The sequence below is a fragment of the Atheta coriaria genome, unplaced genomic scaffold (genome assembly GCF_025399875.1).
Source record: "Atheta coriaria isolate IRGN ID8LTWV9N9 unplaced genomic scaffold, Caltech_Dcor_3.1 hic_scaffold_6_pilon, whole genome shotgun sequence".
Classification (NCBI taxonomy): Eukaryota; Metazoa; Arthropoda; class Insecta; order Coleoptera; family Staphylinidae; genus Dalotia; species Dalotia coriaria.
Genome location: NW_027045448.1, coordinates 8,191,456 through 8,209,254, shown reverse-complemented (window position 1 = coordinate 8,209,254; position 17,799 = coordinate 8,191,456). Strand labels below are relative to the sequence as shown.

The 17,799-nt window shown below is 32.0% G+C and overlaps 1 protein-coding gene across 1 annotated transcript in view; it reads right to left on the bottom strand.

The window, feature by feature from the left end:
* LOC135793142 (uncharacterized) overlaps positions 1 to 17,799 on the bottom strand; it is a 28,396-nt gene that overhangs the window by 7,757 nt on the left and 2,840 nt on the right. The gene's annotated exons all lie outside the window — the stretch shown is intronic.

The window sequence follows — 17,799 nt, the reverse complement described above, 5'->3', positions numbered from 1 at the left end:
CATAAATGTAGGTAGGTTCACGTCGAAATCATCTTCGAACAAGACAAGACACAGCCCGCCGAGACAACAACGCAAGACAAGTTACAAGTAAGTTAATTTGAATAACTGTTTCGTTCCAACTATATCGTAAACTCACACAACTAAAATAAGCATTTATTGAATTTAGAAATGTATTTCTGTACAACTGTAAAGTGTTTGAAATAATTGTTTAGTTCTCTAATTACTGACTGCGAATATTCACAGGAAACAATAAATTTATTAGAATTAAACTTAAACTTAACTAGCTGACAATGTGCACATTTATAATCTGCAACCAGCATGCAGGTTTCTACTCTGCAATCTGAAATTTTTCGTTTTTAACTTCCTTGTTAATCTATTTAATCAGTAGTTGGCTGACTGCAAAATATAATCTATATTTATGCACTTTATGATCAGGTTGAGCTCTTTTCAGGTAGTTACTTGTTGTTTATACAATTACTGGTGTCTTTCAATCGACTGGTGAAGTTTTAGAAAGAATCACGAGGATGCTTGGACGCTTAGAGACCTACGAGAGTTACGGTAAATGTGAAAGGATTACAACTCAGCAAGTACCTGCACACTGAGTTAAGAATAAGAAGGCATATCACTATCAAAGTATCAACATCCGTATCGTATAGTATCATCCAATGTTATGCTAAATATTCCCGGTCTTTGCTTTGGTGCTGGTTGTGTTTGCGCATCGCTGAGTTTACACTTTATCTTGGGTAAACTAACCTCAGAACTGTCAACATGCGATTCTCACCGGTTCATTATTGCGTTAAGTTCAAGTTTAAGTTTTCAAAAATTCACAAGCAATAGGATATTATATTTAAATAGGTATAATTTTAGTTGACAAATAACAAAAATATACGAAAAACTTATGAAAAAAAAATATTTTTTTGCAAATTTCAGTTTTTTTAGAAAAAAAATGATAAATTGAAAAAGAAATGTTAAAAATGAAAAACTGTGACACATATTGCTAAACAACAATAAATAAGCAAATTTTTAGTTCAGAAATCTACAGCTTGAGACGTATTTGGTTAGTTCAGTTCACCGCTAGGTGGCGCTGCCCAGAAGAAGCTCAAGAATTGTCGTATTATATCTACAAATCTTTTTTTGTTTGATTCTCCTCTTCGACAATCTTGTAAACAACAAAAAATGCGAGAAATTAAACAAAAACAAACAGGTAATTATTATTGTGTAATAAATTGACAAAGAAATTGATTAGTTGCCACTTTAAGAGCATTTAAATTTGAAACCGGTTTTATATTAACATAATTTTTATTACTTTCATTTTTCATTTGTGTTATTGTTAATTTCCTGCAACATTAGGCGACAATCCCACGCATTGACCAATATCAACACACGTTAATCACTCTATAACTTATTACCTACTTAAATACATTTCATAAAACCTACTTAAGCATTTAAAATTACGTTTTTGGTAATCCAAGGACACAATTAGCAACAAATAGAGCAATCACACACAAAACAAACATATGGCGTTAATTTATTACAAATGCTGACTATACAATCATCACGTTTGCTATTTCTTGCTACTTTGTTGATATTTATTGAAGCACCATTCATACTTTGATGATTTATGTGTTTATTCATCGTTTAAATTTAGCTCTGTATGCTTACATTGAGTAAAATGCATAAATATCGCAATTGGCTACGTTTGTAACATCAAAACGTCAAAAGACTTTCAAAAGTGAATTCCGCGTGGCGACCGCGTATTCCTGTCGGTGTTGACAAATTAAACAAATTCCACGCTGAAGACGCATCGGCTTTATCCCGACATCGCCTCGACACGCTCAGTGAACGCAAACTTGTTATAAATAACTCACATATTCCTATAATATGCATTGCTAACTTTAAATCTCACGAGGTATGAGGTGTACAGTGTCAAGTCTCATAAGTTATCACGATTTACAACTACAACCGAAGCTAGGATTTGGAAAAAATGCGAACCTGGAAGTCATTTCTGTGATGTGTCGGGCTTTAAAACGCACAAATTATTGTACCTACATTAAATCGGTCATAAAAGACTGCACGCATGACAAATTCCAGGAAATAAGAAAATAATAACAGTTGAAGTTGTAATCAGAAGTTTTTATTGTTGTTATTAATAATTCTAGTTTTATTCTTGACATTTTTGTGCTTTGTGACACATTAATTGTTGAATTCTACTCAGTACAGCAAAAATATCTTAGCATTTTTAATTAATTTCGATCTTGACTGGAAAAAGTTATGGTTGAAGAAGTTTAAGAAAAAATTAGAAGAAAAAATAATTGCTAAGACAATTTTGGGCGTTTTTTTAGAATAAATTATTGCGTAATTGTTGTTAACAAACTTGTAATTATCACAATTATGTTTTAGCAATCTTGACGCTTCGATGACAATAAATTACACACAAAAAAGTAGAATTATGTGACAATAACAAAATATTTGAAGGTTATGTTAGGAAAAAATGCATAAAAAGCAAAAAATTCTCCATTATTTGCAAAAATAAAAAAAATAAAATAAAACATATACTGTAAATCTTTATTTTTATGGTTTGAAGTTGTACGAAGAGTTTATGCTTTAAAATAGTAAAAGTAGAACAAATCAGATTAGATTATAAAACTAAATGATTCGAATCAATTACGATTTGTTTCTTTTGTTTTTGTTTCCAACTCGAAACTTTGTTGTTGAGTGATTGTGTAACACTGTTATCAGATCTTGAGATATTTTTAATGCAAATCTTTAATCTTTAAAACAGCTCAATCATTAATTTTTTCATCCATGAATTTCCTAACCTACAAAGCAATTTATTTACAATTAGTTACGATATTTATGATCGTGATGATCTTCAATCATTGTTCAATGTTTGCCACTTTTCTGCACCTTTGAAAGCGAAAGTGTTGCAACCACAACAATGAATATTGTTTAATTTATTGGTCTTTATTCTTCTCCAAATGCAATTACCAAACTGGACTCACTTTCAACACTTTGCTTTAGTTTTATTTCCAAGATTCAGAAAAACCTTCAATTTAAATTTATATTTTATGTGTTTTTATATAAAAATCTGATAATTTTTCATATTTCCTCTCTTACGACATGCAAAACGCTTTAAAATTTAGTTTTAATTGCTACCAGATGACCAATTAAAGTAAATATCTACTCGGATTGCGTAAATTTGCAGAAAAAAGAAGCAAAGAATAAAAAAAATTGAGTTCACCTTTGACTAATTGCACGATGATTTGCTTTGTTTCCATTTGGTTTTGGTTTAGTTTTGGTCTTATTCATGCCATCCGGCAGAAAATAGCATAAAAGCATAAAATCTCGAGGTTTCCTCGCTCGAGTGTCGGCGAAATTTTGCAACATCCGTAAGAAATTAACCACGCTACGTCTACTCACGAATAATACAACGTGGATGACATGGCCGGTCATCATCTTTGCTAATAACAGCTGAAGCAGTTTTTCCTTTCGAGATTTTTACTTTTTCTAGGCCTTCAAATTATGTTAGATAGTCGGATGTTGTCAGAGTTTAATCTACATACAAACCGGAAATTAAACATCACCATCAAAAGGAGTTTTAAAAAATCCTGTAATTGTAAGAAGCCAAAAATGCAAAAATAAAATTTTTAATATGTTCTTATACGTATATAGCTATTCTACTTGGAAATTTTAATAAATCACGCTTCGGTGATTTTCTTTTCATGCATTTTATGTGTTATACAATGTAAACGACACGTTCGCGTATTAATTTAGCCATAGAAACTATAGTTTTATTATAAGTAGGTAAGTACAAAGTTTGTGCATGTCTGAACACGTGGAACGCGCATTTTTGTCACACGAACGCTTTTCCCAATTCTTATTAGCTTACGACACTTAAAAACCTTGCTTTTGCATTAATTCGTATCGAAGTGTTTGAGTTCACGCGACCGGCACGATTATTGCAAAATAATTACGACAGATAATGTTATGACAACATCACACTTACACTACTACAATGTATAAACATTTGTTGATCTCAATCAAGTCATTAATCATAAAAGAAAGGAAAATTTCATGTAATAAACTAAAATTTTCTTTATTTTTTGATTTTTAATGAATATTATGAAGAAAAAAAAAAGCGATTTTTCTTCTAAAATAATATTGATTCGTTTTTATTCTTTTAATAAAGTCAAAATTTTGAAAGAAAATTAAATTTTTGTATTTAAATGTGTTTTAAGCTCGTTGTTTACTAAAAAAAATCTATTTTTTTGTTATTTAAATTAGTATTAAATAATTTACCATAATACTTATTAATAGTGCGGTAATATTTTAATAATTTCAGGTTCTGCAGGTGCAAATATACCCGAAGCCGATAAATTCAACTATCCGCGGCGCGTTTTTATCTCCATTGGAGTGTGCGATGCGTGTAAAATGTAGATTGTAGAATATCTTGCACTCTTGCTGGTTTGCGTCCTGTGCGTTCCGCGCCAGCCATAAATAAATATTTTCCTTCGCTGTGCTGGTATTTATACGGACGCAGTCGGTGCGCGCGGCGTCGACTAATTGTTGTCGATAATTTTATTATTTATAATGCCAGCGATGTGCGACGCATGTGCTGGTCGAGAGAGGAGACGGTCGTAAATTGCGTTTATTGAAAAGGCGAGTCAATTCCAATCACGCCATCACGCAATCCAATTAACTAACTGCAAACACCGCACATATTCTCGGTAGAAATTTAAAAATTCATTAATTTATAAATCATTTTCAGAATAAAAACAAAATTGATGCATTTTGGGTTGCATATACTCACAAAACAACTGCAGGAAGAAAAAATTGTAATAAATGATTGTGTTTAACATTTATCCTTGTAGGTGTTCAAATAATAGACTTAATACACCAGCATTTTCTCTAAGAACGCACATAAGTACCATATTCCTATCCATACTATACTTAAGTCGCGCTTGTCAATGATTGTTCTCCATCCTTAAATGTTTTACTCTTCAATGCTTAGTACTTAGTGGCTAGTACTAGTACTTAAATCGTCTCATGCTCTGTGCTTCTTTAATCTCATCTCGAAGACGTTGGAAATCTTGAAGAACTTGCGTGAGTGGTCGTGTGAGCCTGCGAGCTGGAAAAAATTCCAGCGCCGCTTTGGGAAAGGTCAGCACGCATCGGAATTCCTATCTGGCGGGCTCGTGTTATTATTTCTATTATAACAACAAGCGAGCATGGCGAGAGCATGGCGAGAGCAGCTCGGATAATGTGGCAATAATGTGCCGGCCATAATGCACCGCAATTTATTATAATATTCATAATATTCTATGTATACATACAAATTCCGTGTAGAGTTGGTTGCATAGTTTACGTTTAGAACCTTTAGGGCGGGTGCTAAACTTATATCCATATTTGGTTAGGTTTGCGAATAAAATGGCTACCTGGGTGGCCGAAATTTAAATAAATATTCAATCTACAATAAAAGATAATAAAATTTCACGTATTTCAACTGCATACTTGTTAATTGAAAGTTAACAATGCGAGCACAATTCACAATTCAACAATAAATTCTTCTTGTTGAGCGTTTGTTGTTAACCGTGCACTGTTTTGTTGTATTGTTTGTCCATTCGAACGAAACGCACGTCGTCGCATCGCATTGTGTTGATTATGGGAACGGAATGCAAACGTCAAACCAAGAAAAAGAAAAGAATCAAGTGCGGAGGAAAATAAAGTTTTTGAAACGAGACAAGACGACGCGATGAAACGTTGAAAGATCGCGTAATTACTTAGTTTCACTTAAAGTAAAGCGCTTAAAGGGTCATTATGTTTGTTTCGACGCAATAAACTAACTCGCGTCGCAATCAAGCTGAAATGTTTGCACCATTTGCGCAGACTCGGTCGGGAGAAAGTAGATGAAACGTTACGAAAATTATAACTATCTAATGGTAATGCGGATGATAATAAATTGAGTCCGATTAAAAGGAAAACAAATTTCTAGGTAATTACGAATTTATTGTAATCGTTTTGTCGCGTTGTAGATTTGAAAATTGTTTTGTTGTCATTTTATGTGCCAACGCAAAATATAGTTTTCTTTTCTGCCGCTGGGCGGCGTATATGTAAATACCTAAATATTTTCAAACAAATAAAATATTTTACATTAAAATTAAACAATTAATGGATAAAATTGGTTAATATAACAACAGTAATGTATATTTTGTACCATATTTTGTGTAAAACTTCATTTATATGTATAAAAAGTAAAATTTTGTAAAATGTTTCATCATTCGTGTCGCTTCGTGTGTCATCGACAATGTCAAATCAAAATCGGCGTTACAACAATATCTTTCGCACATTTTTCTAGATGTGATTGAAAGTGAGTGCAAAAATTTTGTTAAAATCATTAAATAGTGTTTCTTCGCGTGCTGCCCGATTTCCAACATCATATGTATAAGGTAAGCGCTAGAGTTAATTGAGGTAGTACTTATTTTCGAACAGTCTAGCTTAGATGAACGATTAATTATTTCCTTTTCCTGTGTCGCTAACAAGAAATGCACACAAAATGCATACTCGAGTGTGGTTATTATAACACTCATAAACTCATAAACGATTATAGGTATACGCTATGAGACTATTTTTGTTTTTCGTTTCCACTCCTGTCGAATGATATGTGTTGTGGGAAAATATTTTTCCTCCTGCTGGAGGTATGTGTGCATTTTGCAGGTTGGTATTCGCACATTTCATCTTTGACCGTTTGGCTCTTTGTCGCGTTTCAGTATCAGCGACGCGCGCGCGCATTCTTTCGCTTCTTCAGCTGCGCGTCGCACACAAATATAAATATAGCGGCGCATCGAAAATAACTTTGTAAATATGCGTGTTATGTTCAGCATGGCGGCAAGCGCAAACGCTCAAACTAAAATTCGAACGCGAACACGAATACCTATTCGTACGCACCTAGGCATTTAGGCATCTAGAACTTGTAAAACTAGCCTGCGAACATCGGCCGCGTTAAAACTTGACGCTCCAGAAGGCACACGATGCAAGAATTATAAGGGAACTGCTCACAGTTTAAATTTATTATCTGTGAACTAATATTATATGAAATTTTTAAGCGTAAATTCATAATTGCTAAATATGCAAAAAATAAAATTAAAGTGAATAAAATACAGTATTTAACTAATGCATAATAATTTTTTTTTATAATTTTGAGGTTAGAATGATTTTATACATAAATATACATCAGGTATAATTTTTGCAGCGTGAAAATAGAGCACAAGGACATTTCGGACCTCGTTAAACATAAACTGTAATTTTATTGCAAGCAAACAGGACATGCGAGTCCATACGATAAAAAAATGACATCATTCAAGTTGATTGTGGTCATTGTAAGCGATTAACACGTTGAGGACGGCGTGTACCACCGGTGGTACACACACGTCTGGTCTGTGGGACGGCGTGTACCACCGGTGGTACACGGCTCATTTGAAACGAGACTAATTCATTTTTGACTACGCCACTGGTTAGGTTATATCTTTTCCTCGTTTCACCTATACAATCAGGGCCTTGCATCTTTGTCATCAAATGTGTCACTCAGATTACATATTATAATAAATAGTGACCGACCAAAGTTTCAGTTTTGGCTTCAAATTTGGTTTCGGCCAAAAATTGGCTGAAACTTTTGACAGAACCGAAACTCAGTGTTCGTGAATTATCGTGCGTTGTTCGGCTAACTCGCAGCTAAGTCGTGGTCGTCACTTGCCATCTCAGTTCGCACATAGATTCGGTCGGACTCTAAAGATAAAGGCATTCATTACAAAGAAAATAAATAAATGGCGACGCAACTGCAAAACAATCGCTTTTTGATACAGCAATGCATAACCACCAGTGGCGCACAGCTGAATTAATTAGACGGAGTTGAAAATGCTCAAACGCCGTCCGATGCGACAGACACCCAAAAACCGCGCCGTCCTCAACGTGTTAAGTGATCATTCCGAATCAGTTCGAATAATTACTAATCGCCGAATCATTGATAAAACCAATCGATTAACAATCGTGATATAATCGCAATTAAATTAATCCTTTCTCTATTCATTATTATAATTTATTGTATTTTATTTGCTACATTAGTCTTTGATTGACAAGAAAGAAATTCAAAAGGCATTACGGGCGCAAAGTGCTTTTTAAAAGGCACAATTATTTTAATGCATCGTAAAGTATTGACGTTTTATTTTATTTTTGCAAACAGATGGCGCTGCGTTACATTATAAATCATGACATCATAAAATTTTATATTTTTTACACGTTTTTTTTTCTTCTTTTCTACTAAAAATAATTTTATTTAAAGAAATCAACTTTAACGCCATCTCGGATTAAATTATTTAGATATAACTATGATTGATTTTTATATCCCTTATTTAACACCCTTTAAATAATTATTTTCGGCATTTTAATAGTTATTATGCTATTCTATTCCAAGACGAATTTAATAAATCATTGATCATCAAAATCTGTCCAAGCGTTCTTGAGTTATAAACGCTTTAACAAACTCAACTTTAAATTTTTAATGTAATTATGATTGTGAATGCAAGAGGGCGGTTTATGCGATCGATCCAACATCCAACCTTCATAGCAATAATGCTAATTCGCATTGTTCGCGCAACATAATGCTACGAGATAAATCTATCTATAAAATATTTTGTACCGTTCAATTTTCATGCTAACAATTCGCCAAGTCATGCGCCCGCGCCGCATTCAATAGCATTTTTATATTAAAACCATTAAATTATTCAAATACGCTCGTGGACGTAGACGGAGAGATCTGATAACGCTATATATTAATTGAATTTGAATGCGCGTAATTGATACAACATGCAACATTGTTGAGTTATAAATTACAAACATTAAATGGGTGTACTTTTTCGTGTGGCGCTGAGTGTTTAATGTGTGATTAATTCATAATTTATGCGATTTATGCTCACAACTCGCATCGAGATGACCTTTGCGAGGCGTGTTGCTTTGTTGCGTTTTATTGTCTAGGGTTAGGGTGCATTATAATAATACATATGTAGCCGTGCGAGTTGGTAATAAATAAAACGGAAATGTCATCACTTTAGATTTTGTTGATGTTGTAACTGCAGCGTAATTAATTAAAATAATCAATATACGGATTATGGAGTGTATATGGTTTACACGGATAAACCAATCTGTGGATTTATGTATCTGCCTACACGTTTGTTGATAATGACCACACACGCGTTTCATTTCGTCATATTATGCAATCATTTCGTAAATTTCTTCTCACAACTTATCTTTTTACATTTTAATGATGTTTTATGGTATTACTGTCTGGCTATTTATTACATTTCTTAATGAATATTTATTTCTTTTTACTTTTGAGTTTCAAAAGCCCCTGTAAGATGTAGCTACTATTCACTTTTTTACATTAAATGCCATAAAGTGAAAAATGCAAATACTGAACTTTAGCGCCACTTAGGATTCAAATATTTAACTATAACTATCATTAAATCTTCATATCAACTTTTATCTCTTATTTAACACTCTTCAAGTTATAATTTTTGATATTTTAAAAATTATTCTGCTATGCTAAGCAAAAACAAATCCAATATTTCATAGATTATCAAAATCTGTCCAGCCGTTCTTGAGTTAAAAGTATTTTAACCAACACAACCATGTTTTATCTTTATATAGATTAATTTCTATTGAAAATTTCGCATGCACTTATTTTTGTTAATTACTAGAGTTCAGATAGTTGCACATCGCAGGTGTGATAAAATCACACACGTCATCCGTGCTTAACGTCGTTTTGCGTCGTTTCACGTGTCGTGTTGTGCACCGTGCATCGGTGCACCACAATAATCGCTCTGCGACTGTCTGTGCTCGGTTTGGTGGGCGCATAAGTAAAATCACAAGCCGGCTCGTTAAAAGCAGTCTGTGGCGGTCACCCCGGACCGGAATCACGCCGCTTGCGCGCGAGCCGACCGTCGAAAGGATTATTTCCGGTGATATAACACGTGAATCGCGTTTCCAAACCAGCCAAACAACGCACAGACACAACACACACTACAAACACAACAATCCCTTTTTTTTTATTTCGTTCGCCTACAACAAGTGCATATGTATGTATGTTGGTGATATGAAAACAATTTTACAACATTACAACTGAAATAAATGAATATTCAACGTGAGACAATCGCGCGGACTACACGGGCTTCCAGGTGTATGCTTTACTACGTATCACCGGTGCAATGTTGGATTGATAGTAGGTTTATATCGACTTGCTTGCTTGGTAACTGTATTCACACACGGCTAGTACTTTTATTTTACTTAGGTTTTGGTTGCGTATTGTTTATGTTAATCAGTGCTCGTTAATTTGCGTTTAAATAAAGTCCCCAAATCCATTGATTGTTGTAAACACCGAAAACGGAGAAATTTTTGGGCGCGCAGGAAATTGTACAACATTTTAAAGCACTTTGACAAAACAAAAACAAACAAAAGTTTGATACAGACGTGGCAATTTAAGACGAAATTGGAGGATAATTACACATTCGGTTTCCTTTTACCCTTAAGTTGCGTTGAGTTGCCGCTGCGTATACATGATACTCTTTTTTATTGTGTGTGTTCTTGACATACAAAAATGACTCATTGTAGAGTGTAAGCCACGGAGAACAAAGCATTTCGGTTCTTGACTTCTTCGTCTTTAATTCTTGCTTTTATTTTATTTTCCGCTTACGTTCTGTCACTAATGGCTTCCTTTGCTTTCCCTCCCCCTTTCTTAAGTACACATTCGTTTTCATTGTTTTCGATGCGTAGAAATGTATTAAAATCTTGGAAATGTTTAAAGCTCAACTTAAAGTTTAATTTTTTAAGAAATTTTGTGTTTAAAAATAAAGTCAAGTTCATTTCTATGCAAAAAATTCCTCCTTAAAAGAGGTTCTCATTAAAAAAAAAGATTTTGTTTACCAATTTGATCATTATTTGAATTTAAACTTCAATAAATCATTTTTTTCCACCAAATGATAGAAAATTTGATGCAGTGCTACAAATTTTAATAATTGGTAGCGAAAAACTCTAAAAACATGATCGCAACAATTTTTTAAATCAAATTTTTGGACATTAATTAAGTAAGTTTAGTTTATGTGACAACAAAGAACGCTCCTAATAAAGACTCTAATTCAAAAACACAATAAACATATGTAATCTCTAATATGTCATATGAAACGACATAAATTAATTCATTCAAAATTTAAATATGCAAATTCTCATTTATATCAGTTTACTACTTGAATTATTCATATCAAATTCACATAAAAATATCAAATTACAACTGTAGGTAGCAAGAACGCTTTAATAACATGAACAAAACTCAAAGTGTGCGTTCTTTTTTGTATTTATTCAAGGACAATTTGCCATTTTTGCCATTATCGATTACTCGCCATAGTCGCCATGGTGAGGTGGTTGTAGCGTTGAACGAACTCAAATAACAGGAAGTCATCCATCGTCTTCGACACCTCGCGCCATCATGCCACCAAAGTTTAGCGAAACGCGACGAATCACATGAAACAAAATTTGACCGTAACAAATCGGCCATTATTCCATAAATCCAACACAAAAAACAATCTTTATTACATCACACCTGAAGAAAAATTAAATTCCATCACGGATTTATTAAATATTTTATTAGAAATTTCCCAACAATAAAAATTTCAATACTTAATTATTATGTTAGTACCTAACTAACAACCATGCTTTTGTTTTATTAATGATATTAATTCTTAACTTCCTGAAAGACTAAAATCTTGATTTGGTATTAAACAAAACACAATACAAAAATGTTACCCGTTGATTACGAGCAGGTTAAACTTTTTTTCCGATGGATGCAATTTGGAATAATTATATTATAAGTTACTAATTATTACAATTATTATCGGATGGTAACTCTGCAGTATGTAATACTCGATTACTCACGGTAATCGAGCGTGATGCATTGTTCTATCACAGGAAAAGAAAATTTTCTTATTCTTTATATTTTCAATCAGTTGGGAGAAATTTTCCCCCGCGAGCGAAACAAAACAATTTCTAGACGCTATTATAGTGCGATAATCAAGAGTAATAATAATGTGATCGTAATTAGCAGTTTAATCGTGTAGAAAGTAACAATACTTAGTAATATTTTTCATTATCTTATTATTTTGCTTAATTTAAGTCAAGTTGAAGCGAATTAACTGAAGATAAATGCTTATATAAGGGAATACACATTATATTACGTGCGTAAAATTGTAGTTTTATACACGCTGAAGCAAATATTTTGTATATAAATATCTAAAAAATATTATTTTACAAAAAAAAACTTAAATTTATCAAAAAATTATTGTTTTACTTCCCGTGGTGAATAAAAGTTGCAATTTATAAATTTTATTAAAATATAGATTACAGATGCTTTTGTCATTGTTTTTTATATAATAACTCGGAAGTTATGAAGAAAAAAATGTTGTTAGTAAAATTGAACTTGTAATTTCCTGACATTATGTCTTGTCTACGAAGAAAACGCACATACTGAGACGAAATGACTTAATTTCCGCAAATTGTTTGCAAAAAAACATAATATTTCATGTTGGTAATTATGTCATCTTAAAAATATGTGTAAAATGCAAGAAAAAGCGTTAAAATCACAATAATTACTGTGACAATTTGATTAGGCTTTATGCTATTCAATAGAATATTTTCATAGTTGAATTCTCGACGCGCGTGCATTTGTTGCAAACTTTTTTCCTGCGCTAAGCACGATTATTAGCGGCGTGTGTGTCCAGCGGTCTCGCTTTCGCGCAGCCGTCCGTGAAAAATGGATCAGAAGCGTTGCGGAGTTGCGGAATGGTGGCGTTATGGAATTATGGAATTATGGAGCGGATTACCGTACTCACTGTTGTAGATATACTCTGTGCAAACTGCAAAAACGGACGTTTTACCATCTACCATTTACCTAGTGCTCATTATTTTCATTATTTACGATATGACTATTATACACATGTGTGTGTATACATGAGAGTGGGCATGCATCTCTGCAAACCCAGTTTGAGCTCTAATGATCATTATAATCACGATAACAATCATTTAAAAAATGTGAAACTGTCAAGCTGTGAGCTAAAAATTATAGTTAATTTAATTTATAGAATTAACTAAGTTTTTTTTAATTTTTTTTAGCGATAAAACCGAGCAGAAAATGAAAAAAATAAATTTTGTTATTGCAAGTTTTTAAAAATATCATTTTATGCATTTATTTTACATTATTCCATTTTTATTGCTCTAATATTCTAATTTTACTATAATCTGTGTTATTACCGATTAGCTACATCCATTAGAATGGGAATATTTCTTAAATAAGGTTAAATAACATCAAATAAAATTAAATAATCTATAATTAACATGGTTAAAATGTTGTAACGCGCTATTACTGCTCGTAATTTAGTATAAAGTGTATAATTTTGCGCCTCGGGCCAAATATCCAACTTTACCTACGTTTATTAAGCTACTTCATTTTTTTCTCAGATATGAATGTATCTTGATTCATAGATACCTACTTTGCTGAGTAATAATGCAATAAATCAGAAAGAGATTTACTACTTAAATTATCTCTAGATTTGGTATTTTGTACGGAATTTACGTTTACGTTTTCGATGCTTAGAGGCAAATAAGTGCTCAACTTCAACTTCATTTATGAGGTTGAAGAGGAATAAAGAGTTTTAAATGGTCAAGTATACTTTAGATATTTATATAAATAGGTTTAGTAGACTTCATAATAATTATGACACTCGTGAAGAAAACAAGCTTTATTGTTGATAAGTTTTGTTATGTATAGAAAGTGGACGTCATAGTGATTCAAAACAAATAAATTAAAGCAATTACTTAACAATAACAAGCAATAGGTGTCCATTGTTACTTAAGTCTTCAATAGTTATTTTTGCGCATAGGCATATTTATGTTATTTGATGGTTCTGTCTACTTTATAGTACTTCTAATTTGAAAAAAAGTCATTTGGAATACTAGTGTCTAAAAGTTGATGTTCAGCTTTATAATTATAACAAATAATAATAATCTATCATATCTTAAGTCTTTAAAAGCTATTTTTGCACGTATTTTGTTATAATTTTGAATTTTTGTATTTCTACCGTTGCGTAGTAAGAACATAATAATTTTGCGCATTTGTGTGTAAAAATATTACTTGAACTTGATTAAGTTATAGATTCCGGTTGTGTTGATATAAATTTTTCACACCATTACCTCCACGGCATTTTAATATTTTATAAAAATTTGTTTTGGTCAAGCCAAGACAGGTAGCCACAAGAATCATCTCGGTTTACACAAGTAAAGAATTCGTGCTTCCAGCATATGCACGAAGAAGACTTGTCAATTAATTTTCCAGCTACTATTCCAAGCCAAACTATTTTAACGGGTCGTTAACTCGCATTGCAAAACGTACGAGTTAATAAAATCTCTCAGTTTGTTGCTAACTGTTTACAGTTTTATTTTTTCATTCCAATAACAGGTAGTAAAATATAAAATAACTAAGGAAAAAAACAGGTGTTTTATTTTTCAAATATTTACACGCGGTAGAAGTGAAACCTTCAGAACACTGCACTGCGAGAGAATCGGACGAAAATAGTATCAGGAGTGGGATGATTATTGAGTTTATTTCTAACATAAATATTAATAATAAGCAATGGCAATTTTTTTGTTAAGAATTAGAATTTTACGAGATATTCGCAATTGTAAAAAATCGTCAAAATTTGAAAAAGTTCAATTTTTAGCACTTTTAGTCGCGTTTTTCGACCTTTTACTGTAGGAAATATAATTATTTTATGTTTTTATCTGATAGAGAAATTTCCAATCTATCATAATCAGCGATTTGTTGGCTGCTATGTCATTAAGTTTAGGAGATATTAATTATCAAAAATCGTCGATCCCTTAGCAATTTTTTTCTTAAGAATTAAAATTTCATCTCTCAGATTTCTGTTTTAACTATCCTATCTTATAGAGAATAGTCCGTAGATTAAGACACTGCGATCAGATCTTAATTATCTCTTTTAGTTTACGAGATATTCGCGATTGAATAAAATGGGCAAAAATTGAAAAATGTCACTTTTTAGCACTTTTAGTCGCGTTTTTCGACCTTTTACTGTTGGAAATATAATTATTTTATATTTTTATCTGATAGAGAATTTTCCAATCTTTCATAATCAACAATTTTTGGGTTGCTATCTCTTTTAGTTTAAGAGATATTAATTATCAAAAATCGTCGATAAAAATTATCAAGCACCCCCCCTTGGCAATTTTTTTCTTAAGAATTAAAATTTTATCTCTCAGATTTCTGTTTTAACAATCCTATCTTATAGAGAATAGTCCGTAGATTAAGACGCTGCGATCAGATCTTAATTATCTCTTTTAGTTTACGAGATATTCGCGATTGAATAAAATGGGCAAAAATTGAAAAATGTCACTTTTTTGCACTTTTAATCGCGTTTTTCGACCTTTTACTGTTGGAAATATAATTATTTTATATTTTTATCTGATAGAGAATTTTCCAATCTATCATAATCAGCTATTCGTTAGCTGCTATGTCATTTAGTTTAAGAGATATTAATTATCAAAAATCGTCGAAAAAAAGTATCAAGCACCCCCCCTTGGCAATTTTTTTCTTAAGAATTAAAATTTTATCTCTCAGATTTCTGTTTTAACAATCCTATCTTATAGAGAATAGTCCGTAGATTAAGACGCTGCGATCAGATCTTAATTATCTCTTTTAGTTTACGAGATATTCGCGATTGAATAAAATGGGCAAAAATTGAAAAATGTCACTTTTTAGCACTTTTAGTCGCGTTTTTCGACCTTTTACTGTTGGAAATATAATTATTTTATATTTTTATCTGATAGAGAATTTTCCAATCTATCATAATCAGCTATTCGTTAGCTGCTATGTCATTTAGTTTAGGAGATATTAATTATCAAAAATCGTCGAAAAAAAGTATCAAGCACCCCCCCTTGGCAATTTTTTCCTTAAGACTTAAAATTTTGTCTCTCAGATTTCTGTTTTAACTATCCTATCTTATAGAGAATAGTCCGTAGATTAAGGCGCTGCGATCAGATCTTAATTATCTCTTTTAATTTACGAGATATTCGCGATTGAATAAAATGGGCAAAAATTGAAAAATGTCACTTTTTAGCACTTTTAGTCGCGTTTTTCGACCTTTTACTGTTGGAAATATAATTATTTTATATTTTTATCTGATAGAGAAATTTCCAATCTATCATAATCCGCGATTCGTTGGCTGCTATGTCATTTAGTTTAGGAGATATTAATTATCAAAAATCGTCGATAAAAATTATCAAGCACCCCCCCTTAGCAATTTTTTTCTTAAGAATTAAAATTTCATCTCTCAGATTTCTGTTTTAACTATCCTATCTTATAGAGTATAGTCCGTAGATTAAGACGCTGCGATCAGATCTTAATTATCTCTTTTAGTTTACGAGATATTCGCAATTGAATAAAATGGGCAAAAATTGAAAAATGTCCCTTTTTAGCACTTTTAGTCGCGTTTTTTGACCTTTTACTGTAGGAAATATAATTATTTTATATTTTTATCTGTTAGAGAATTTTCCAATCTATCATAATCAGCGATTCGTTGGCAGATATGCCTTTTAGTTTAAGAGATATTAATTATCAAAAATCGTCGATAAAAATTATCAAGCACCCCCCCTTCGCAATTTTTTCCTTAAGAATTAAAATTTCATTTGTTAGATTTCCGTTTTAACTATCCTATCTTATAGAGAATAGTCCGTAGATTAAGACGCTGCGATGGGATCCTAATTATCTCTTTTAGTTTCCGAGTTATTCGCGATATTTGCGTGTCGTTTCATTAATTTTGAAATCACGATTCTAAAAAAAGTTTTTACTTTAAAAATAATAAATTTATATATGCGAATTAAATATAAATATTGCATAAATAAATTACTTAATTTTCTTGTAACGTCCTAATAACAAAAAAATGACACTTTCTGTTTGTGTGTTTCTGCAATTTTGCAACTTACAAGCAGCGTTGTTGTAACATGCATTTCCGAGGCATAGAAAAGCAAAAAAAGCATAGTAACATTAAAATTGCGTCGATTACGAGTCGACTAGACTAGAACTGTGAGCAATAATGATATTGTAATATTTCATTATGAAGAATATAAGCAGAATAAGTAATGTAAACATTGCATTAACTTTTGTCTTCATTTTGTGTACAAGTTTTTTTTTTCATTCTTTTTGGTTTTGCACGCTATTTTTACTACTAATTACACGCGTTGCTTTGTGTTTTATGCAGAAATTCACTTGTAACTACACGTTATTACTACATATAAAATATTTCCACAAAATGAAAATTACTGTCATTGTAAAATAATAATTTTATGTTTTTAAGAATTTATATATCTCAACCGATACATTCGAGTATAGTTTATTTCTTTATTTCTAGAAATGTGATTATATCAATGTGTTGTTTCTCAAGGAAGTAGCGTTTTCATTGCAGTTCAATGAACAAGCCGAGTTTAAAGCGTTAAAGCGAAATCAGCGACACGAAACAATAAAGTTTTCCCGGTTGACTAGTTCCGTTCGTCGCTTCCTCGAAATTTGACAAATTCGCAGGAACTCTTAGATTATTTTTTCATCTTTTGCGCGTAACCAGTGACAAATAAACTCTTTTAGCTACACAAATAATATAATCAAGGAAGTGGATGTTTAATGCGTGAAAACTGTGA